The sequence below is a fragment of the Protopterus annectens genome, chromosome 1.part1, assembly GCF_019279795.1.
Source record: "Protopterus annectens isolate FY-2018-M chromosome 1.part1, PAN1.0, whole genome shotgun sequence".
Lineage (NCBI taxonomy): Eukaryota > Metazoa > Chordata > Ceratodontiformes > Protopteridae > Protopterus > Protopterus annectens.
Window position 1 is genome coordinate 1,703,501,604 of NC_056726.1, and position 23,897 is coordinate 1,703,525,500.

At 35.9% G+C, this 23,897-nt stretch overlaps 1 protein-coding gene across 1 annotated transcript in view; it reads right to left on the reverse strand.

Moving 5' to 3' along the window:
* Positions 1-1,280: 1,280 nt before the first annotated feature.
* LOC122811880 (uromodulin-like) overlaps positions 1,281-23,897 on the reverse strand; it is a 728,404-nt gene continuing 705,787 nt past the window's right edge. Inside the window, exon 8 of the mRNA XM_044084023.1 lies at positions 1,281-3,039. The gene's annotated coding sequence lies outside the window, so the exon portion shown is untranslated. The remainder of the gene's footprint in view (positions 3,040-23,897) is intronic.

Consider the following 23,897-nt stretch of genomic DNA (forward strand, 5'->3'; position numbering starts at 1 on the left):
CTCATAGGACAAGAAAACTGGACAAAATAATGGGTGACAAATGCCTGAAATCATAAACAGATTTAAAATATTGGCCTTGCAAACGCAGAATGTTGATAAAATAATAGATTTTGCAACAGCATGCATTTTCTGAAGCAAACAGTCTGAAATTCAAGATCTGTCATTTTAGTGTCTTCAGTCCTCAGTGATTTGCTTGCAATCTACAAATGTTATAAGGAACAGAGCAAAACTAGAAGGCAAAAATCTGGACTGTTGAGAGATATGTCTGAATTTGTACTTGCTTGCAAATTATTTATAAAATATATATCTGTTGTGTTTTGTTAGTTTTTTTGAGTTTTAGCCATCCATCTTTCATGAGGGTTACATAGCATCATTAACAAAGCAAATGAAACGTGAAAATGCTGCAATAAAGACTATTTATTAATCTGTTAAGTGAAACTGAATGCTAGATAGATATTTTAAACAATAAACCCTGATTTCAACAAGATCCACAAAGTGAGGGCAACCCCCTTTCTTGATAATAATTTGCTTGTTTTCAGTCCTCTCATTTCTTTGATTAACTGAAAATATCTTGTGTACAAGCTATGAGCAAAATGCAATATAAACATTTCATTTCTAAAAGTAAATAAGACATTAGAGTGTAGAAATCTTGAACAGCATATTTACAGACCCCTTTATGGTTCTTGGTTCAAAGGGATCTCTTGATTTAGGTGCATATTTCAACATACCAGCATTTACATTATCCACTTGCATTAGTTTCAGATGAGATTTTCATCTCGATGAACCCAGGACAAAGAGACACATATTTATTGTAGTACAATGATTTATACAGCAATGATGATATAGAAGACAAATTATATGTGATTTTCACTTTGCATGTATATTTATACAATGCATTACAATACTTAAAGTCTAAGCTTTAAATTATATCTTCATTTTTTTCTGCAGCTGTTAAGACAAGGTTTCCTGCAGTGTTTATTTATCCCTGAAAGTTTGCACTCTGTATTTTTGGTGACTGAAACAGGACACATTGCTGTGGGGCCAGTCATTCAGTCCTTTCAAATTAGTTCTACTGTGTAAAGACGCCACACATCAATGACAGGTGGGGATCGTTAGACACAATCATTGAGTTTTTGTTACACTGTTCAAATTAAAGACTGTGCATGCTCAAAGTAGAGAAATCATTTGGTAATATTTAGTGCCATTTGAGTCACTTTCCTACTTGTGCAGTCTTGGAATTAGCATAGGTAAACATTTGAGGTGTTTCATTTGTCCAACTCAAAAAAATGCTTATTTCTGTTTTTTTTTTTTTTTTTTTTTTAATTAGCTTATGGCCAATCAGTAATGAAGGGAGGGGGTTAGTTGTGCTGGAATGTACTGTGCTTAGCTCATACTACTTACAGTATGCATGGTCATGGCAAGAAAGGATTTTAGGTGTCAGTGAATTTGATTTTTCTATGCATTTTTTACATCTGCACTTATCAACCCTCAAATCAAACCCCTCCAATTAGTCATAGCCCTTTTGGTTCCTATCATTGGCAGTATGACCACTAACTTGGGCAAAGGTTAACCATAAGGAGCTGTCATTTCATGCATGAAAAAAGACTGCTTAGTGTAGCTGTGCTCCAAGATATCATCAGCTATTTATACCTTCCCAGCAGATCATCTGAACAAGCAGCCCAAAGTACCTACACATGAAGACCACTGTCACCAACAATTTCGTCTTGGCTTAAGCCTCCACTGCTGACATTTTTGCCTTTTATGATCATACTTGCAAATGTATATTCCCAAACACCGACAACAAGAGCTACCATAACCAGCTTGAAAATGCCAACCCACATCCCTGGTTCCTTGCTAATCTTCATCATAAACAAGCCTCTACATCTCAGTGGCCCACAACCCATCAGATAATGGGTTCTACTTCCACAAGAATAGATGAGCTGGCATCAGCTTCTCAGTTACAACCCATCTCCACCTGCTTCCTCCAACACCTGCGCCATTATTTGAACATGAATCTCCTGTGTCAGAGGCAGGACTTTATCACTTTATACTTTCGTGACACAAGCATGTGGATGGTGCATTTGGCTTTCCTTTTTAAGGGTTTCTAGAGCTATGTAATCATAACAAATAAAGAAAGTGTTGACTGGACTAGCAGACGTTAAAAGGATGGGCCTTTTGGAAGAGGTACTCAAGGCAAACTTCTCAAAGGAAACTTACAATTGTATTATTGAAAAAGGTTATAGCATAATTGCAAGTAGAAGGCATATACATTATTGATGAAGGTAAAAAGAAACAAACAGCAACTCAATAAATCCATTTGAAAAAAAATCAAGGTTGCAAATGCCTTTGATGATTGTAATAATAAAAAGGCAATGGAGTAAGGTCCAAGAAAGTGTGTGGTTTATAAAAAGTGTACATGCATTAACAGCTGATGTTTTGTGTGATGACTACAACATATATTTCAATTTATTTTTCTTCAACTCTCATTGATTGTGAGGGTTTGCATAGCATTTCTCCATATCTCTATCTAAATGCTGAGCAAGTTGTTTGCATTAGCTTAAAAGCAATAGTATTCAAATATGTCAAGATAATACAAAAGATTTTTTTTTTTTAATTTGTGGATTAAAAAAATCATGTTTTAGTTTCTGGGAGCAGCTTTGTGATGCTTTGCCCATTTCCCATATGTAAAGTTTCTGTCTACATACTGGTGTTATATAATTTATTTCCCAGTTAGTTTATTACTGCATTAGTGTGAACACTTCCCATTTAATGTATCCAACACTTCCGTGCTGCTTTGTTTTGTGTTACAATATGCTGCTGCATAGTACTGATGTTAGTCTTATGTCCCATATCATTGTTATGCTAAGCGCATTGATAAAAAAGAATATGAAAGTAAGATCATAATAAATGTTATACATTTTAAATGAAAAATCAGAGGAACTGATTGGCAAACATTTTGATCTTCTGAACATTAGATTAATTTCATTAGTAGAAGTAAGTACTGCCACCATTCTCCATACTTTAACATCCAAGCGAAAACTAGGAATAAGAAAGATAAACAAATTAGAAAATGCAAACAGCAATATCTGTAGTCAGTTAAAAATAAATTTTAACTGTTTAATTAAATACAGTTGTTTCAGTATTTCAGTTTAGGTTAGTAATATTTTTAAAACTGAGATTTACATAAGTGCTTTTTGTATTTGTGTAAGTAAATGTCTTATTTTAGAAGACATAAAAAATGAAACATTTATTTAAATGTTTTTGAAAATCTACTTAACAGCAGCATAATAATCTGTGCTAAAAATTTGTGTTCCAAACATATACTTTACTATAACTCATTTAATTCATCTGATTGACAAACACAAATAATCTTATAACTCTATTCTGGAAGAAATGTCATGTGATATATTTTAAAGCAGTAGGTTAGCATGATTGTAAAATCTGGTTACCAATATGTGTTTGCTGTGCATTATTTTGTATAAAGCAGACAGATTTATTCTAGGGACAGCAAGTAGGATAGTGCTCTATAAAGACACAACTCAGTGAGATCATATATATATATATATATATATGTATGTGTGTGTGTGTGTGTGTGTGTGTGTGTGTGTGTGTGTGTGTGTGTGTGTGTGTGTGTGTATGTATGTGTGTGTGTGTGAGTGCGATGGCTTTTTTTCTGAGAATCTGCATAACTATCCAATATGATTTATAATAATTTCTATGAATACAATATTTTACTCTATTGACAAAATGAATGTTTGCCACAAGTTTTAATAAGTTTCCGCCAAAATGTTAAGGGAGACAATCTGGGATGTGGGCTGTCTCATGCACAGTGTCCATGAGTTTCCTCAGAAGCTTCACTCACAGAATTTTCACAGAGAAACTGAAAGCAGTTAGTATAAACATTGACAAGGTTATCACACTGACACACCACAGATTCAGGAAAAATACTCTATTCATAAAATGTGTCAGTTATGATGAGTTTAGATGATGTAGTTTCTTGTAGCAAGTAAATATCTTATTTTAGAAGGCATAGAAAATGAAACATTTATTTAAATGTTTTGAAAATCTACTTAACAGTAGCATAATAATCTGTGTTAAAACTTGTGTCCCAAACATATACTTTACTATAACTCATTTAATTCATCTGATTGACAAGCATAAATAATCTTATAACTCTATTCTGGAAGAAATGTCATCTGATATATTTTAAAGCAGTAGGTTAGCATGATTGTAAAATCTGGTTACTAATATGTGTTTGCTGTGCATTATTTTGTATAAAGCAGACAGATTTATTCTAGGGACAGCAAGTAGGATAGTGCTCTACAAAGACACAACTCAGTGAGATCATATATATATATATATGTGTGTGTGTGTGTGTGTGTGTGTGTGTGTGTGTGTGTGTGTGTGTGTGTGTGTGTGTGTGTGTGTGTGTGTGTGTGTGTGTATATGTGTGTGTGTATATGTATGTGTGTGTGTCTGTGTTTATGTGTGTGATGGCTTTTTTTTAGGTAATAACGCAGGTGTTTCTGAGAATCTGCATAACTATGCAATATGATTTATAATAATTTTATGAATACAATATTTTACTCTATTGACAATAATGAGTTTAAGTAAATGCTCATATACAAACAATTCAAGATTTTTTTTGGAAGCTGTTGATAGAATTCACATGACAGAAAATAGATGCATCTTAATGCATGTAATGTCTGAATCATATTAGCCAAAGTTTTTGATTTAAATGAATGTTAGAACATAATTTTCTCTCCTCTTGATTTCTAACATTAAGATTATTTGAATGCTATTAGAATACAAGTGTATATATTACATAGATCTATATAATAGTATGAACAGTTTTTAAAAAAAAAAAAAAAGTTTATTTTAGTTTATATGATGCTGTTTTACCAAATGTGTAGTTTTGTCTTGATAGATAATTGAATTGAAAACTGTTAACCTCAGTTAAATATAACTAGTATTAAATTGATAAGGTGGTAGCTGAGGTACTGCTGCTTAGGGTAGGGGTTAACTTGAGTAGTAAATACTGCTCTAAGTTGGAGTTTTCAACTCCAGGCGGGATGCAAGGTTTAATCCTTACATTATTTTCACTTGTTCATTGTTATATGTATATAGTTTTGACATCCACAATATATTTTGTACACTCATTGTCACTACAAACAAAATTGAATCCTATACAAAATCCCATAAGAGATTTAATAAATACAGCTATATTTAAAGGTACACCTAAAAGAGGAGATGTAACATTATTTATCTTGTTATTTGTTATTTCGATCATAAGATTCTTGAGTTTTAAAAATGCCAAATGACATCTTTAAAAGGAATTTCTTTAAACATTAATGGATTGAATAATCCGTGTAAAAGGGCAAGCCTAATAAGATGCATTAATCTACACAAGGCCAATCTAGTCTTCCTGCAAGAAACCCATCTCTTGAAAAATGATATTGATAAACTAGCCACTAATAAGTATACAGTATTGGTTAGTTCAGAGCACACTCAGGAAAAAAGAGGAGTGGCTATTTTATGGAATAAAAGTATGCCCATTCCTAAAACCATTAAGTCTTATCAGGATGACAAAGGAATGTTTTGTATGGTTACAATACAAATTAATGGGAAGACTTACACTTTAATTAATGTATATTGGATACCTGAATTGGTATTAATACAGTGAAACATCATATTGATAAGATCATATCATTCTCTGTAGGGATATTATTTTAGCTGGTGATTTTAATTGTATACTACATGAAAGTGATACTACCACTATAAAGAAAAGAAGAATTACATCTAATGCAAAACATTTAAATGATTTTGCTAATTCTTATCATTTGAATGATATTAATAATCAGATAGAGTCAAAATCATTACCATACACCTTTTTCTAACAGATACAAAACTTATTCAAAAATAGATAGGGTCTTTATTTCTAACCAGATGGTAACAGATTTAATTAATTCCAAAATCATTTCATGTCCTATATCTGATCATAACTCAATTGTTTTTGAATTCATGATAAAAAATACTCATAATGTTCAGATCAAAAGGATACCAGCATACTTAACTCAGCTAAAAGACTATAAAGAATATATACTTTCAGAAGTACACCATTTTCTAGACATAAATAATACTCCTGAAGTCTCCATTGTCTATGTTTGGGATGCCTTAAAATCATATCTATATGGACAAAGTATCAGATGGTATAATAACAAAAGGAAATCTTGGGATAAGGAATTGTTAGATATTCAAAGTAAACTAGACTCTTATAAACATAATAATAAAGAAAATATGGACAAGAAAGTTATTGAAGAAATAAACAAACTAAATGAGAAATACAAAGAATGTTTAACTCATAAAGTTAAAATAACTTTAGAGAAATACAAGTTTTTGTCTTATTCAATAAGCCCCAAATACTTACATAGACTTAAAAATAAAACAAAAAGATTGAATAAACAAAACCATATCAAAGAAATCTTTTCTCTAAGGAAAAAGAAGAATGTTTCTAGTATACCAGAAATACTGGATGAATTTAGAAATCACTTTCACAAGATTAACCATAACAACATTAACATGGAACCTAAAGATAAAATAAAGGAGTTTATAACCACAAACATGAATAAAAAGCTTAATAAACAACAGATTAAACTATTGGACAAGAGTATTTCATATACAGAAGTTATTACACAAATAAATAAGCTTAAATCAAACAAAGCACCGGGTAATGATGGTATTATACCAGAGATATATAAAATCCTTTCTAAAACTACATATTCATTAATACATAAGGTTTTTATTCTGGCCCAAACTGAGTTAATAACCCCCATCTTGGCAATATACATTTATTTCACCAATTTTAAAACCTAATAAAGATCCAACTAGATGTTCTTCATATCGACCCATCTCATTACTTAATGTTGATTATAAAATGTTTATGAGTATTTTTGCTGATAGATTGAAGACAATTATCCCGGCATTATAGACATAGATCAGACGGGCTTCATTGTAAATAGAAATACTTTTGATAATATAAGAAGAACTTTAACATTAATTGATTTTGCAAATAGGAAAAAGAAAGATTTAACACTTATTAGTCTTGATATAGGTTCAGCATTTGATTCAGTAAGTTGGGACTATCTGTTTACCTTACTGAAATGCACAAATTTCTCTGATGCATTTGTAAATTTAATTGAGCATTTATACAAAGGAACGCTGGCTTATATTAAGGTAGGAACATATGTTTCACAAAAATACCCATTCTTAAAGGTACAAAGCAAGGATGTCCACTTTCTCCACTATTATTCACTTTAGTAATGGAGCCTTGGGCTAATTTGATTAGAAACAGTACTGACATAGAGGGTTTTGAAATAGAAGAAAATACAACATCAAAATTCAACTTTTGCAGATTATGTTCTAATTACATCAGCAGGATCTAATTCTTCTATGCAGTCTTTATTTGATAAAATGATGAATTTTAAAAGTATTTCTAGTTTAATATTCAATGAAGAAAAAACTAAAATACTACCTATATATACACGAAAAAATACTCTCATTAGTGATTTTACTAAATATGTACCCAACTCAGGTCAGATAACTTATTTAGGTATAATACTATCTAAAGATATTAAATCTATTATATATAATAACTATAATACCTGTTTTCTTAATATACAAAATCTTTTTAATACCTGCAATAATATGTTTTTTACTATGGAGGAGAGACTTACAATTATTAAAATAATAATATTCCCCAAGATTTTATACTTAATACAATCAATAATACTTTCACCTACAAAAATAACTATCAAGAAACTGAATACACTAATGTTAAATTTCTTATGGGCACCTAATAGACCTAGGATTGCATTAAAGAAACATACTAATAGCTGGTCTCAAGGGGTATTTCTTTTCCAGACTTTAATTTATATATTATCTCTTCTATTATAAAAGTTATTACTTTATTAATAGATCGGTCATATGTCACAAAATAGAAAGATTATTGGGAGCTAATTAGTATGCACTTCATGAAAATCACCTTAACACATAAAAATATGATTATAAATAACTCCATGTTGTGGTTGCTAAAGGAATTTTGTACTTCACCTATTACACCTAAACATATGGTCTGTTACCCATTAAATATTATTATTAGTTATTGTAACTTTATATTCATGCACCCTAAGTATAGGGAATGGAATTTTATTGTATTCCCTATAATTTATACTCAGGGTATGCTTATGTCATCTACTTCTGAAGGAGCTCATTTAGCTATAGATAATAATCTAAAGTACTGGTATCAGCTGATATCTGATAATAAAGTTAAAAATCTAGATTTCTTAAAACAAGAATTTGATCTAAGAGAAACTTGCTGGTTAGAGGTTCAGATCTTTAGACAACATCTCATTGATGGAATAGATCTAATGTCTATAACAGTTAAAGAATCTATTCCAAAACTGATTGATTACTTGATAATAAATTTACAGCATAAAGTTTCTGATAAAGGTAAACTTTCATATATACATAAAATTATCAGACAAGAAACTTTTTACAATGTAGATTCATACTGGAATTATTTCACCTCTATTAATGGGGACCCACCAACTCAACAAGATAAACAATATATATTGGAATCTGCTTATAGAACTACATCTTCCATTGTCTGGAGACTTTATACATGGAAATTTTTACATAGATCTTTTTATACACCTTTGATGATGAATAAAATTAATAATAAAGATAATCTATGTAAGAGATGTAATGTAGAAATTAATGCTGACTGGGCTCATATGTTTTATGACTGTATGAAGTTGAAAGAATACTGGAAGTCAATTAATGAATTTTGCAGGCTCTTTTACAGATAATTTCATTATTTCTAAGTCTCTTATATTATTCAACACACCTGTACCTCAATGTATTAAAAAGATTAAGCTTCCCTTGTTATGGTCTATCCTAGCAGTGGCTAGGAAAATAATAACTAGAAATTGGATTTCAGATACACCTCCTTCGTTCAATGAATTTAAAAATGTTATGAATATAATGTGTCATATGGAAATAAGCACAATTAGAATGAGAACAACTAGAAAAACATCACATTTTATTGTATGGGATAATTTACAAAATTTGTTAAAAAAATTCTAATTTCAATAGCACAGTATTTTAGTTTAATTGATCTGATTGTAGTGGATGTCTTTGTAAATACTTTAGTTGTTTTGTTGAATATTATAATAATACCTATTTTTAATTATTTGTATAAAATTGTTATGGTATTTCTCTTATATGTTAAAACAATAAACTTGTTTTGAAAAAAAAAAAAAACAACAACAAAAGTAACAAGGAGCAGCCAATATATGCTGCAGTTAATCTTGCCCAGGTCGCTGCTGAGAAAGAACCAATGAAGACCAGTTCACTTATCTGTATTTCTAATAAATGCATTTAGTTAATTTGTTTGTTTGTATTTGTTAACCAAGGTCAAACACTGATCTGCATGAACTTTCTTCATACTCAGCCTGGAGCTGCTGTCTGGTTAAATGACATAACATAAACATACCACCTTTAACAGTTTAGGGGTTACCAAGCAAAATTATCAGGGTCAGAAATCCACAGCAGAAATGATGGTATCCAGTAGTCACCCACGAAGGGATTAAGAAATGGTTGGCCCTCACAGTACAGGGAGAACCATACAAGATGTGAAAGGAACAGAGAACTCAAGTGACACCTCAGATGGATTTCTGAAGTCATGAATCACTACTGTCTTATGTTTACTTCAAAAAATGATTTAGGTCAGCTTGTCTGGCTCTGCAGTTTTGCAGAATTTTAATCTTAATGTCATAAGAGTAATCTGTGTCTATAAAACTACACATTCTTTATTTCACTATAGCACATTCTATACTATATATATTTAGTGGATTCACTTTTGCTACATATAATATATAGCTTATTCCAATTCAACAAGAGGCTCCCTTGATTTTGTTTGGAGGCAAACTAGGTCAAAGTTTTTTTGGTTTCTATAACTGCCTAATAACAAAATGTTTATAGCAGCCTAAGAATGCTCAGTCTTTCGTCTCCATATTATGCAGACCATGTTATCAGTAGCTATTTTTCATAATAAAGAGGCAGTACACACATTGCAGTGTAATGGAGCTCATGCATCCATAAAATATTAATATGAGTAAATTCAACCCCGTGAAATATGAATATTTTAAACCATTAACCCAAAAGTTATTCAATCCAGAAAACAAACTTAAAACTTTAAAGTTGTGTTTATGTGTTGATCATGTACTATCTCACCATGCAGTACTTATACCATAAACATTTATTAATTTAATATAGTAAATATCATGCTCACAATTACACTCTGCTATATAATAAATATGAGTCTCTAGCTAATATAACTGCATTTATAAGGCTGAAGGAAAATAGAAGGTAGGATAGAAGAACAAGTGGAGTGAGACAGATAACCAAGCTACTTATCTATTTATCTGTCTATCTATTTATCTAGATAGCTAGCTAGCTAGCTAGCTAATTATCACCTATAATGCTCATTATATTGAAAGACATATGTCATAAACACTAAGGAATACAAATGTATACTGTCTCAGAATATTATTCAGCACAGATAATCTGGTAAAAGACTACATTTCACCCTTCATGACTAAAAAAGTTTCTATTTTATGTCTGACATTTATCAACTGCAAGCTTGATAGAGTCATCTATTGAAAGTAACCACATATGAAATTCTTAGAACAAGGGCAACAAGCATTTTTGCAAAGGGTAGCCCCTTCTGACCCCCAAAACAGGAAAGTCATCCCACATCCCTGCTACATATTTACACTAACTGTAAGATCGCTGTGTTTGAAGGAAAGGAGAAGGCACTGAGAGACCACAGTATCAATCTTTAAGTGCAAACCCCTGAAACTGTACATCTAAGATCACATATTAGGGCACTGATCATTAGTGTGACACACTTAAGCTTGGCAATCCTATGCGTATTATAGATGCATTTTACATGTAGACATTATAATTAAGAGTGACATCAAAATAACACTTAATGTGGGGCGTGGTCAAGATGCCAGACAGCTAACAGCACTAAAGTTTAGCTCTGTCTTTTTCTTATTATTTTGACAGGAAATTTTATTATTTTCATGGAGAAAAAAGTTTAAAACCTATTTATAAGAGGAAATTTATCATCTAGTTGTTGTTTTTTAAGGAAAATCGATCTTGGACTGCTGTACTTTTTGTTTTTCTGAAGTTCTTACATAAGTGATACAGTCATGAGTAACTTGAAGAACACATCAGGAGAGCATGATGAAAAAGGAGTTACAATCCATCACAGCAAATATACAGGAACTTTCAATCAAAATGGACAAGTTGGAGAACAAAATAGATAATATAAAACAAGACAGTAGAAAACAACTGGACTTACTTAACAAGGTAATTAAAAAACAGTCTGAACAAATTTCTTTTATTGAGAAGCTGTGGATGACAATGATGACAGGCTGACTGAATGTGAAAGTCATAATAAATTACTACTTAAACAGAATAATAAACTTTTAGAAAAAATGGAGGATCTAGAAAGTAGGTCAAGGAGGAATAACATAAGACTCTATGGGGTACAAGAAAAGGAGGAGGGTAGTAACATGGTTCAAATTTTATACAACTGGTTACCAAAAGCACTAAACCTGCCTGAATCTTTATCATTTGGAATTCAGACAGCCCATCAATCTTTGTCAAAAGCAACACCTGTCAGTAATTCCTCTGCTCCAAGATCCATAATAATTACATTTTTGTCCACTCAGGACAAGGACTTGGTATTAAAATCTGCCTGGTTAAATCCTCCTATTAAAATAAATGGTAACAAGATTTGCTTTGCTAATGATTATACCTCGACTGTCATCACCAAAAGAAAAGAATGTGCTTCCTTATTAAAATGCCTTAAAAAGTCCAGTATTAAAGCACAAGTATTGTTTCCTGCTAGAATAAAAATATATCTGATGGCGAGAAGATCTTCAATTTTTACAGGAAGCTATGGACTTTATTCGAAGGAAAAATATATTAACTGATATTGAAGAAATGGATTAGGCTGCACAAAGTTTGAAGAGACATGCAACAAAAAATGGATGGTCTGTTAAAGAAGGAGCCAATAAAAAATTAAAATACAAATGAAAATGATTTATGTCGAAATTTTGTAAAAACTAAACATTTTGCTTCCTAGTTTTACTGCTGTGAAATATTATCAAGGTAAATGTGTGTTATTTCTTATCCTTTGCTTCATTCTTTTTTCTTTTCCCTTCCTTTTCTCTCCTTTGTCATGTTTTTTTTCTTTTATTCTCATTTCCAGGCTCTCTTTCTTTTAATTCCTTTTTATGTTGGTCATTTTAACCCATTCCTTTACTTTAATTAAATTTTAATCATTCCCATTTCCAATAATTGGTGTTGGTATGATGAGTGTACATAATTAATAGTCTTGCTTGTAATGTTTCTTAGCATTTCTAGAAAATATTTATTTATGGTGGTACTGAAAATGAGCTGTCTTTTGTGTGTATAGATATATATATATATATATATATATATATATGGTTCTACCTGACTTCGCCGAGACAGCAGAAGACCCAGAAGATCGAAAACGAGAAGACCCGACGCGAGTGGCAGAACATCGACAATGCAGAAGACCGACACGACGGATGACAACACCAACGCCGAGGATGCCGACATGGGGAAAGGCTGGTGAGTATGCGTAGTAGTGACGGACGTTAGGCGAGGGCAGGTAAGTGTGTTAAGTGAGTTAGGGTTATGTTAGGATTTTGGTGTGCTTGTGTTGTGTGTGGTTTGTGGAATGGGGATGTGTTTTGTTTTAATAATTGTTATTGTGGTGTGTGCAGTGTATGGGGTTTCGTGTTTGTGTACCGTCGGTTATTTCGTTGTTAGGTTTGTGTGGTTTCGTTTATGGACTGTCGAATATGTGGTGTCGGTGATGTGGTTGTATATATATATATATATATATATATAGTGAAGTAATATTTTGACTTGCTGTTGCAGTTTGAGTGGGGCTATAGATGTGAATGAAACTCTGGCTGTGGAATTTTATGTTTATGTGTTTGCGGATTTTCGCATGATCCTTGGTTAGAAAGCTGTTATGTTTTTTTTCTTTTATTTGTTTGGAGCCCCTTGTTGTGACATGTTGGGGAGAGAAACAGCTGTGCATAGTGGAGGTCTGCATTGTGAGAGAGAAGTAGGAGAGGTTTATTTCAGATATCCATCTTTGTCTGTTTACAATTATTTGCTTTTTCTTATCCCCTGAGTTTTTGTCTTTTCGGCTTTTCCCGATTAGGGGTCACCACAGTGGAACTCCGGTCAGCTAATGATTGGCAGTAGATTTTTATGGTGTCAAGTTGCCAGCCCATCGCTTAACCTTCAGCGAAGGCATGCCCATTCACACATGTCTTTTGGAGGCCACTCGATCATGGGGAGGACATGCAAACTCCACATAGAAGGCACTCCAGCAGAAAATCGAACAGGAGAACCTCCTGCTGTGAGGCAACAATGCTACCACTGTACCACCATGGTGATGCACCATTTTATTATGTTAGCTTGAGCTCTCCACAGTTGTAAAATACTTGGTTTGATTTGATTTTCCTGCCCGATGACAGTGTAATGCTGATGCAAACTGTTTTGAGCATGTGAGCTGCATGACACTGTTTTATTAACATTGCCACTCCAAACTGCTAGTAGCAGGTCCAGCAGGGTGCCTGGAATACTAGAACAGAATCCACAGCAAGATTATACAAGCAATACTTTATGAACAACATATCTTTCTTAAATAAATAAAAGAAAAAGAGGCCAAGCTGATATAGTTAGTGCATCCTGTTACAGATTCAGCAACCAAAAGTGAAAAGGTGAGAGGATTATAAATCGGAGTGAGTGAAACTTCTGAAACACAAGCAAATGGCAATGTCATACTTACGGACTGCATAGCACTTAGTATAACTCTGATATTATTGTTTTTGTATTATACCTCAATGAAATTTCATATTTGTCTTCCAATTCCCCTTATATTTAAGAGGTTTAATGATTTTTGTATGCTGGCATGTGTATTAGACCTCTTCTTTGTAATATATTGTAAGCAACATGATTTACTTTGCTTTATTTAGAAACAGTAAGCTGAATTGTGTATGTCAATATATGAGAATCATATAACCAATTCCAACACACAGGGATGTTAAATAGTATTACTTGTTCTTTGGTCATCTTTTAAATATAAAATTTTATTAGCATACTTATGTTAGTAGGTCACGGTATTCATGCCACTACATTTCTAGTATACATGCCGGTTCTTTTAGAGGGGTTATTTTGTTTTAATTACTTAGCTCATATTTCAGACATAGGAACTGTATTTTAATGAGATTAAGATTTGCTGTAAATACTCAATGTAAGACATAGTTCAAATTTATTCCTATTTGTAATAACAACTTTGGGCGTTGAAAAAGCTTTAAATGTTAGAAATGAAAGCACAACAATTTCTTTTTGATGACTAGTTGATTTTACTTTCTAATATTCTGTACTTTGATAATTGCCCTAAATGAACCTAGTATTAATATGCTCTTGGGGAGTATGTTTCCCAACTATCATAACTTTTGATTTTTGAAAGCAATACTTCATAGTGTTGTGCGTCATCCCCTCCCCCTCCTTTTTTTTGTCCAAGCTGTCATTATATAGATTTGAGGAGAAACCCTGCTTCACAAAAAATTACAGCTTGTTCTAGAAAATGTGATATCTTTAAGAAATACATATTTATCTCTCTAATATTATTTAGGCTATTTGATTAAGTAGTTTTGAAGTCATTCATATAATAGATTGGCAAAAAGTGCATTAAAACAGGGTACAGAATTTTTTTAGTTGCCAGTTAAAAATCGCTACACTGAAAAATGTTTGATAATGAGTTAAGAGATAGGATGTTGAGCATTTAAGTAGAAGACATTGTGCTTACTGTCTGCAGTATTTTGCATGAAGCCTTTATAGATGTTGCAGATGTTACATGCATACAGACATATATACATTGAAAGGGGTTATTTTAATTTATGAGCGATTTAATGAAGGTTGAGCTAAGTGGTATAATGACGTTTCTGGACATGGTGTCATATTCCTGGTTATACATTGAGCAATATAATAGGGAAAAACGTCTGACAAGTAAATCACCTTTTAGAAGTTTTCATTGATGAGATAGATATACAAGGTAGCAGTCTTCCTTACAATTATCATAGTGCATTTCTTGATATTGTAATTTAAGTCATGATTTTGATATCAAATGTATATTTGTCTTATACCATAATGGAATGGGATTTTATCTTGGAGAGAGTTAAAGACTAACCCAAAGTTGAATTTATCTGTACACTTGTTCATTCAGGACCATTAGACCTTGGTTTAGACACAAAAGACACAGATGCCAAGGAGAAAGGGGCCTTGCATCATGCCCTAATGAGGTCCACAGGTGATAAGTTTGTTAGGGGAGGAGATCTCACTGACCTGAATCTCTTGCATCCTTTTAATGAAACAATATATCTGTGACGCCCGTGCACTGGCCCAGCAATCAAGAAGCCTCAGTGCTCACGACTAACACCAGTGAGGGGCATCCATATAGGGAAAGGATAATAAATATACACACAGTAAAGTACAATTTACCTTAAGAGCACACAGAGATCACAGTCAGTCTGGGGCAGGTTTCTCCCTTTCTCTCCAGGTCCCCAATAAGACTCCCCACTGGCACAGCTATAGGGTCCAGAGCTCAGCCTAGTGGGCAAGCTAAAACCTCTAGCACCCTCTCTGTCCAACCAGTGCTTTGTGTCCCTGCCCAAGTAGTTGACACACACACACACACACACACACACACACACACACACACACACACACACACACACACACACACACACACTTTGAGATAAGAGTTTATACAATTACATAGACACTCCTGGGGAAGGCAGGCACAGGTTCTCCAGCTGTGCCCCTTTTACCCAGACTATACTGTAGAAATCACTGCCACCACCCAGCTAATATTTATCAGTTACTCAAAAGCCCTTATGAAAGGGTGTCCAATTATACTGTGCAATATTATTATCCAAATAGTAAGTGCAACCTAACAGTTAAGACTTATTTGGAGTGAATTGGTACAATATCACTATATACATGCAATGTACTGTTAGAGCTTAAATTAACTCTACACAAAACAGTCACAGTTGAAAGGTTTAAAAATATTTAATAATAAATAAAAAACACAAGACAATACTTCTTACTGCACAGTGCTAGTCAAGAGTTCAGAGATGGCAGAGAAATACTTAAAATAATACAGCAGAAATGTTCCGACATCACAGAAAAACAAACTAGTCTAATCTTCCTATTTCCCAGCCATATCTAAGACCAAACACAGTTCTAAAATCCTACTTACATATAGACAGAGGCAGAGTGGTGACTTGGATGTTATGAAGAAAATGCTCTAATGCTCTAATTATTTCTGTCCTTAAATTGATAACAGTACCACTGATTCATTTCAGATTACATTATTTCTTTCTGGTTCCCAGGCTAACAGACTCTCAGAGGTTAATAGCCTTTGATCTTGCAGCTGATCAGGAAGCCAGGGCAATAAAATAAATTATACATGCAAATTATAGCCATTAACTTTGGCCTCAAAACAATAGGCAGACTGCCTTTAGCTAGACATCTCGGCTCCGTGTTTTGACATCAAAGAATTGACTTACCAGCTTTGTTACAGCAGAGTACACTGTTGTTACATTTTTGCAGTTCCACATTTAACACCATTTTTTCCCATTTAAGAGAACAAGCCTGTGGGTTATATTTATATTTATAAATGACAGAATTATCTACAAAATTCTATCTAACTATGCTGGCAGCCTTCACCTAACTTCACCCCCCCCCCCCCGGGAACTCAAGCTAGTTTTTCAAGTGATTCTTGAGAAACATTGTTTGAGAGGGTTAGGTCTATCTGAGTATACCTTACCCCATTCCATGTCTTGAGAGCCCATCTGCGTTGGCATTGCTAATCCCACTACGGTGCTGCACTGACATATCATATGCTTGCAACCCTGGGCTCTATCTTAGCAATGGAATTTTGCTGGCTGGCTCTGTGAAACCATGTTAGGGGATTGTGATATGTCACTACAGTGACTTTCTTTCCATAGAAATAAGGCTGAACTTTCTGCAGTGCCCACACTATGGCTAGGCATACCTTTTCTATAGCTGCATAGCATTCCCTGGGTTGGAGCCTATGACTGAGATAAACCACTGGATGCTCTTCTCCCTCTGAAGAAATCTGGCTAAGAACAGCTCCCACTCCATGGTTCAAAGCATCCACCTGCACAGCAAATTCTTTGCTGTAATCTAGACTGGCTAGCACAGGGGGTCCTCCCAAAGCTTCTTTAAGTTTCTGGAATGCCTGCTCACATGCTGTGGTCCACACTATCTTATCTGGCCTGCTCTTCCTTGTCAGGTCTATGAGGGGAGCAGCTATGGTACTATAACTGGGGACGAACATTCTGTAGTACCCTGTTGTCCCTAAGAATACCCTCACCTGCTTTTTGGTAACAGGTGCAGGCCATGCCTGAATGGCTTCTACTTTGGCAGGTTCTGGCCTGATCTTACCACTCCCCACTCTATGTCCAAGGTAGGAGACCTCTGCCATACACAATTGACATGTACTGAGCTTAATGGTCATCCCTGCCCTCTGTAGTCTGCCCAGCACCTCCCTGACATGTTGAAGGTGCTCCTGCCAGGAATGGCTGTAGATGGCAATATCATCTAGGTAAGCAAGGGCAAACCCTCCTGCTACTGCTAGGATATGATCTACCAGCCTCTGAAAAATTGCTGGGGCATTCTTCATCCCAAAGGGCATCGTTGTGAGCTCATACAAGCCAAAAGTAGTCACAAAGGCTAACTTCTCTTTAGCACTAGGAGTCAAGGACACCTGACAGTTACCCTTGGTATGATCAATGGTTGTAAGATACTTAGCTCCACCCAGCTGCTCTAGGGCCTCATCTGTCCTAGGCATAAGGTAAGCATCTGACTCTGTGTGTCTATTTAATTTCCTGCAGTCCACACAGAACCTGGTGCTGCCATGCTTCTTTGGCACCAGCACCACTGGGGAGGCCCAGGGACTGTTGGACTCTTGAATCACCCCTAGCTCCAACATCTCCTGTATTGCCTCCCTCAGAGTACGTTTGCTCTCTCAGGCACCCTATAAGGGGCCTGCCTAATATGCCTCTGGGGTCCTGTATCTACCTGGTGCTGCACCAGATGGGTGCACCCTGGTTTCCCAGTGAACATGTCCCCAAACTCCTGTAACACTGCTCAGATTTCTCAAATGTGGGTAGGAGATAGCTGCTGGGACATTGCTACCTTTTCCACTGAGGTGTCAGTCCAAGCCTCACTGAGGAGTTCAGTCACCAGATCTCCCTCAGACTCCTCCTGCAAACCACTGCAAATGCACAGCACAAGGGCCTCCCTATCATGGTAAGGTTTCATCACATTAACATGGTACAGTTTGTGCCCCTGCCTCCTGCCTAGCAGTTCCACCATGTAGTTAACATCACTTACTTTTCTTACCACCTTGTGGGATCCCTCATAAGCTGCTTGCAGCTTGTTGTGTCTGACAGAAATGAGAAGCATTACCCATTGCCCCACAGTATACTCTCTAGCTTGAGCATTCCTGTCATACCACACCTTTTTCTGTTGTTGGGCTACTGCCAGATTCTCCTGGGCCAAACCCATGAGTTCCCTGAGCCTTGTCCTGAGGTTTAGGACATATGCCACAACAGACTCCTTGTGAGGTTCACACTCACCTTCCCACTGATCTTTAATTAAATCTAGAGATCCCCTCACCCTATGCCCATGCAGCTATTCAAAGGGTGAAAAACCTGTGGATTCCTGGGGAACCTCTCTGTAAGCAAACAACAGATGGGGCAAATATCTGTCCCACTCCCTCTTAAACTGGTCTGCAAATGCCTGTAGCATGGTCTTGAGCATAGAATTTAACATCTCAACCAGACCATTAGTCTGGGGATAGTAGAGTGTGGTCTTCAGATGCTTCACTCCACAGTACTTCCACAGACAAGCCAGCAGGTCTGACATGAAATTGGCACATCTGTCAGTCAATATTTCTTTTTGGAAACCTACCATGCTGAAAATCTCTAACAAAGCATGTGCCACCTTTTTATGGCTCAACGGCGGACAGAGCCACTGCCTCAGGGTATCGTGTAGCATAATCTACTACCACTAGGATATACACAAGACAAGATGAGCGTACACTGCAAAGTCCAACAAGGTTTAATAGCTGAGTAAAACAAGCTTACAGCAATCAGTAGTCCGGTGCACACTCTGGTAACTGCCAAGCAATAAAAAGTTAAAAATGATCTGGCTGCACAGAATCCAAGTCACAAAGTGTAAAGAGCTTTTTGTTAGGAAACACTTCTCCTAACTTCTTCAGACAATAGTGCTCAGAAAGAAAAAAACAAGTTTAAGTACTCTCCTAGTGACTCATACTTGTTAATACAATTAATCCAATTAAGCACAGTCACATAATTTAAAGATGTAATCCTAAAATACTGAAGTCAAACAGTTTGTTTTTTGTTATGTCATTAGGTAAAATGAGTGCCTTAGTTTTATAAAAAAAACAAAGTTCTGTTGTCTTATAACAGAACATATAATACATTAAATAGTATTAATTAAAATCGTAGTTAGTTCACTTTACTTATAACTAATGTTCAGGGACCCGTGGAACTAGTAATCTTTTCATAAAAAACTGTGTTGTGTAATGTTTCTTTTAACCTATAAAAGGTGGGTGTATCTTAGCAATTGTAACCTCCCTAGGGCTAATGAGCATCTATTATTTAACCATCCAACAAAATTAATGTGTGTGCAGCTACTATCTCTTAAGGCTCTTTAGTTTTAGCACACATAGAGCAAAAGTCATTTAATTCATTCAAAGCATGCATTGAGTCTAAGCTGCCACAAAAGTTCCAATTTCTCCAACATAAGTGTAGACGCCTCTCTTCTACTATTCATCTCAATTGAGTCGATGGCCTTAAATTTGAAACTGTGGTTAGGGTTTTCAATGCAGTGTCTAGCTAGTAGGCTCTCCATTTTCCTTTTGTTAATGTAATAAACATGTTCGTAAATCCTCTCCTTAAACTTATGATCAGTCTTGCCTACATAAAAACTAGGGCAGCGCTGACATAATGCTACATAGACTAAGGCTTTGGAGTTACAGTTAAATTTGTTCTTCAAGAAATAGTCTCACCCACTAATAATGAATTTTGACCCTGTAGCAATGTGTTGACACTGGTTACATGCTCACATTTAAATGTCCCTGGGGTGCCTCTAAAATTGCTGTTACTACTTTCAGTAAGTTTTTTTAGGTTCCTTCCTTTTTCCAGGTGACCAGCGGTCTGTCTCCCAACTTTCCTTGTATATCCCTATCGGACAGTAACAACTGCCAGTTTTTGCCCAGTATTGTGATCAGGCAATCAGGTGTAATAATAAATACACTCATTCAGTCCAGGGTTAACAAAATGTCTTTTTTTCCATTTGACCATGACTAAATTGGCGAAACTAGCTCCACAAGGGGAGCCCATAGCTACACCAATCTGCTATCTGAAAAATTATTTTTCAAAGGTAATATAGTTATTGGACAGTGTTATACCTAGCAATTCCTCCACCAATCTCAGTTCTGAATGTTCTGCCCCTTTAAATCTCATATGGTCAATAACCCATTCTGTTCCAAAGGTTTGTGGGATCATCGTGTATAGAGTGCAAACATCCACTGTTAAAAAACAAAAGTGCTCATTATAAGCTAAAGAGTTAATACTCATCAAAAATGTCCAAGAGTCTTTGCAAATCTGAGGTTCTAGGGCCACAAATCTCTTCAGAATGTCATCTATCACCTTAGCACAAGAATAGGTGATTGATTGTCACGCGTCCACTAAGGAGCGCATAGGTGGATCTCCTTGATTCTTGTGGATTTTAGGTATTCCAAAAAGTACAGGTAGTCTAGGTGATAGTACTGACAAATAGTTAAACATGTCAAGGTCGATGAATGAGTCAATGAACATATCATTCAGGAACATTCTGATATGGTTGTATGCTATGTTCAGTTCGTTCAGGCTCACTTTAATGTATGTGTTACTTTCAAGTATCTTCCCATTCTTTCCTTGTAGTCCATTTTGTGCATAATGACCAGTCCACCCCCTTTGTCAGGTTTCATTAGGCGGACTGGTAAAAGTCTAAAGTTGCTTAGTTCGTTCTTGTTCAAGCTGGTCCTTAATTCAGACTTGTGTTGACAGTTAAAAAAAGCCCTAAAATCCATTTCACACATTCTTTCAAATAGTAAAATGGACGTGTGTAAAGGGGGATTAAATGTACTAGAAATACACAAGTTTGGGTTCCCATTGTAGTTCCTGTTACCCAACATTAATTGTAAATTGAGTTTTCTAGTGTAAAGTTTAAGGTCTAGTAATAAGGACCCTAAATCAGTAGCATGAGTTGGAATGAATGTAAGTCCTTTTGCAAAAATTTCAACTAATAGAGGGTTGATAGTGTATTCGGTAAAGTTGTAAATTTTGAAATCGCTGCTTTTATTCATTACAACTTTACTAGAGGGGTTGTTTGAACTGACCCTTTGGTGAAAGGTCACCTCTGTTACATCTCTGGAAATTCCAGGCCAATAGAAGTTCTGCATAATATATCTCTTTGTACATTTTATGCCCATGGGCTGTGCCTAAAAGTGCCAGATGGTAGGCTCTAGGCACTACTAATCGCTGTACTCTCTCACCTTCTAGCCCTCCCTCAGGGGTCCACTCTCTATACAGTAACTCTTTTGTCCCAGTATACAGAAACCCCCTTCCTTTGAGAATCAGGTTTCTTTCTTGCTACCTGCCTCAGGCCTTGCACTGTAGGTTCTGAGATCTGAGCCTGTCTCAACTCTCTCTTTGCAACCTTTCCCAGCTCCCCTTCCACAGGAAGTCTGGCATCCTCTGACAGTGGTGCCTCACTTTCACCCTGGGTACTACTACTCACCTCTACCTATGCAGTCACTCTGTCCAAGGGAACATCAGTACCCACAAGCAGCTATGGCTCACATTCAGTCTCACTGCTACAGAGTGGCTCCCTCTCTGAAGTAACCACCTCACCAGTCCTGACTGCAAGTGTGCAGTCTGTCTAGGTCTCCCCCAGGCTACCAGAACCACATGCTTGTCTCCTAGCCTGACCATTTGTAACTGAATAAACACATGGTACTACCTCATCCAAATCCTTCCCTATCAGGACATCTGCAGGATCATAGTTCAGTACCCTTATTGTCTCAAGACAACCTACTATAGGAATTTTGTCTTTCCCACTTACTGGCTCTCTCACCTTTTGTTCCCCACCTTGCCTCCATGGACATGTATGCAACATGGCCCCACTGGTTGCATTCAAAACATTTAACCCTAGGTGTACCTGGACTAATGGATTCCTCTGCTACTGGCAGATTCTGTTCAGTCAGTCTGTGCTGCCCACCATGTGTTCCCTTAGACCCATGAGCAGTACTGGTGATCCCTTTACTGTGGTGGGCTACCCTGCTTGCTAGGCATAGGTCTCCCTTCTTTCCCAACTCATCTAAAGTAGCACATTGTCTATCAGCTAACCAGATCCTCATGTCCTCAGGCAAAGTGCTAATGGCTTTTTCTCTCACCAAAAGGTCTGCCATCCCTTCAAAAGTGGTGACCTGACATCCACTCACCCACCTATGAAATTAAGTGCACCTTTCAGCAACATATTTGCACACACTTTCATCTGCCTTGCGTCTATGCTTACGAAACATTTTCCTATACGTTTTGGGTGTTAGCTTAAACAATTCTAACATACAGTTCTTATCCAGAGTATAAAGCCAACATCAGACATTTTAGACAAAACAGTTACAGCTTTACCATGGAGTAAGGGGGTTAGGAAACGTACCCAGAGCCTTTGGTCAACATCATACTGTTTACATACCCTCTCAAACATATGAATGAAACTATCAAAACTATCCCCCTCTTTAAAATGCGGAAGAAATTTATTGACCTTTTGTGCTTCTGGGGTCCAGTTACTCCATTCCCCATTACCTCCATGACTCTGGTGAAGAGTGAGCATCTCCTTCTCATGCTGCCTCTGCCTCCTCTTTTCCTCAGCTTTCAGGCATAGCAGTTTTGCATTTTCCTCAGCCTGCAGACATCTCAATTTCTCAGCTGCTTCTATTTCCAAATGCCTGGCCTCCAACTCAAGTGTCTTTAGCTCCAGATGGATTTTTAAGTCCTCTGCAGAAAGGTTGAGCTGTCCATTCTCTGAAGGTGGTACATCTCCACTGCCAGTCTGATCATTCCCCTGGTTGCTGTTTTCTGATGCAGCTGTGACCAAAACTGCAATAATTTCTGCTTTAGTCAGGTTTCCATGCATCAGTCCCCTAGCCTGGCACATCTCAGCCAGCTGGCTCCTTGTCAGCTTTCCGTACACATCTGCTGACATGCTGCCTGCTCTCCCTGACTAACTAAGCTAACAAAAGAAATAAAACAATTGTGATCTGAACTCTGAGTATTCACTGTGTGGCTGATTTAGAGTACAAAACACCTTCAGTGATCACTGTACACAAGCTACAGGAATTCACTCTACCCACACCACTACAAGCCAATTAGTATGTGCCAATCAATTAATATGTGGTGTGGATATCCCACCACTGCCAACCATTTAATATGTGATGCCCGTGCACTGGCCCAGCAATCAAGGAGCCTCATTCCTCACCACCAACACCGGTGAGGGGAGTCCATATAGGGAAAGGAAAATAAATACACACACAGTAAAGTACAATTTCCCTTAAAAGC